Source organism: Arachis hypogaea, chromosome 4 (genome assembly GCF_003086295.3).
Source record: "Arachis hypogaea cultivar Tifrunner chromosome 4, arahy.Tifrunner.gnm2.J5K5, whole genome shotgun sequence".
Taxonomy (NCBI): domain Eukaryota; kingdom Viridiplantae; phylum Streptophyta; class Magnoliopsida; order Fabales; family Fabaceae; genus Arachis; species Arachis hypogaea.
The window spans coordinates 66,382,065-66,384,561 of NC_092039.1; the positions used below are offsets into that span (position 1 = coordinate 66,382,065).

Here is a 2,497-nt window from a genome sequence, read left to right on the forward strand (position 1 = left end):
TCCACACATATGTCCATAAGGACTTGGCCTAATCTTTAATTAAAGTTGACCCTTCTAGTGTAGGGGCGTGCATCTCCTTGCATCATGGGTAAGTTGAATGCCAACCTTACATTTTCTATACTAAAATCTAAGTATTTCCCCCGAACCGTTGTAAGATAATTCTTTGGATTCGGGTTCACACTTTGATCATGGTTCTTAGTGATCCATGCATTGGCATAGAACTCTTGAACCATTAAGATTCTAACTTGTTGAATGGGGTTGGTTAGAACTTCTCAACCTCTTCTTTGGATCTCATGTCGGATCTCTGGATACTCATTTTTCTTGAGCTTGAAAGGGACCTCAGGGATCACCTTCTTCTTGGCCACAACATCATAGAGGTGGTCTTATTACCAAATAACTTGGCATTCAGCTTCATGATGGCTCCTAGATATTGAGCAACTTGCTCTCCAGTTACATCTTCATCCTCTTCAGAGGAAGAATAATCTTCAGAGCTCATGAATGGCAAAAGAAGATTTAATGGAATCTCTATGGTCTCTATATGAGCCTCAGGTTCCTTTAGGTCCTCAATAGGGAAATCCTTCTTGGTTGAGAGATGTCCCAGGAGATCTTCCTCACTAGGATTTTCGTCCTTCTCCTCCCTTGTGCATTCGGCCATATTGATTACATCAATGGCCTTGCACTCTCCTTTTTGGTTTCTCTTCTATATTGCTTGGGAGAATACTGGGAGGAGTTTCAATGACTTTCTTACTCAGCTGGCCCACTTGTGCTTCCAAATTTCTGATGGAGGACCTTGTTTCACTCATGAAACTTAAAGTGGCCTTAGACAGATCAGAGACTATATTTGCTAAATTAGAGGGGCTCTGCTCAAAATTCTCTATCTGTTGCTGAGAAGATGATTGAAAAGGCTTGTTATTGCTTAGCCTGTTTCTTCCACCATTATTAAAGCCTTTTTGTTGATCCTTCCATGAGAAATTTGGATGATTTCTCCATGATGAATTATAGGTGTTTCCATAAGGTTCACCCATATAATTTACCTCTGCTATTGCAGGGTTCTCAGGATCATAAGCTTCTTCAGAAGCTGCTTTTTTAGTACTATTGGATGTATTTTGTCAACACTTTATTCTGAGCCAATATGGCATTCAGAGCATCAATTTCAAGAACTCCCTTCCTCTGAGGTGTCCCATTATTCACAAAATTCCTCTCAGAAGTGTACATGAATTGGTTATTTGCAACCATGTCAATAAGTTCTTGAGCTTCTGCAAGCGTTTTCTTTAAGTGAATGGATCCACCTGCAGAATGGTCCAATGACATTTTGGAAAACTCAGAGAGATCATAATAGAATATATCTAATATGGTCCATTCTGAAAACATGTCAGAAGGACACTTTTTGGTCATCTGCTTGTATCTTTCCCAAGCTTCATAGAGGGATTCACCATCTTTTTGTTTGAAGGTCTGAACATCCACTCTAAGCTTGCTCAGCTTTTGAGGAGGAAAGAATTTATCCAAGAAGGCCGTGACCAGCTTATCCCAGGAGTCCAGGCTATCTTTAGATTGTGAGTCCAACCATGTTCTAGCTCTGTCTCTAACAGCAAAAGGGAAAACCATGAGCCTGTAGACTTTAGGATCTACTCCATTCGTCTTTACAAATCTGCAAGAATTCAGTTAAAAACTGGTAAGGATCTTTAGATGGAAGTCCATGAAACTTGCAGTTCTGTTGCATTAGAGCAACTAATTGAGGTTTCAGCTCAAAATTGTTTGCTCCAATGGTAGGAATTGAGATGCTTCTTCCATCAAACTTAGATGTTGGTTTAGTAAAATCACCCAGCATCCTCCTTGCATTATTGTTGTTGGGTTTGGCTGCCATCTCCTTCTCTTGTTCGAAAATTTCAGAAAGGTTGTCTCTGGATTGTTGTAATTTAGCTTCTCTTAGTTTCTTCTTCAGAGTCCTTTTAGGTTCAGGATCAGCTTCAACAAGAGTGTCTTTTTCCTTGTTCCTACTCATATGAAAGAGAAGAGAAAAATAAAAGGAAGAAGAATCCTCTATATCTGAACAAAGAGGATCCATATTATTAGTAGAAGAAGAAAGGAATAAAAGTGGAGAATCCAATCACAAGGGTGAGGATAGAGGCAGTGATTGGAGATGAAGAGAGGTGAAGAGAAGTGTTAGTAAATAAATAAATAGAAGAAGAGAAGAGAGGGAGAATTCAAAAATAATTTTGAAAATGTAGTTAATGATTTTCGAAAATTACAGATAAGATATAATTAAAATTAAAATTTAAAACAATTAGTTAATTTAAAAAGAATTTTGAAAAATGGATGATATATTTTCGAAAATTAGAGAGGGAAAAGTAGTTAGGTGTTTTTGAAAAAGATAAGAAACAAACAAAAAGTCAAATAGTTAGTTGAAAAAGATATTAAAGTCAAATTTGAAAAGATAAGAAGATAAGAGGTTAGATAAGATATTTTGAAATCAAATTTTTGAAAAAAGATAAAATTT

The 2,497-nt window shown here is 37.0% G+C and overlaps 1 non-coding gene across 1 annotated transcript; it reads left to right on the forward strand.

The window, feature by feature from the left end:
* The first annotated feature begins 1,369 nt into the window (after window positions 1-1,369).
* LOC112799492 (small nucleolar RNA R71) lies at window positions 1,370-1,473 on the forward strand. Its single transcript, XR_003201070.1, has one exon. It is a non-coding gene; the product is annotated as a small nucleolar RNA R71 (small nucleolar RNA).
* Window positions 1,474-2,497: the final 1,024 nt, after the last annotated feature.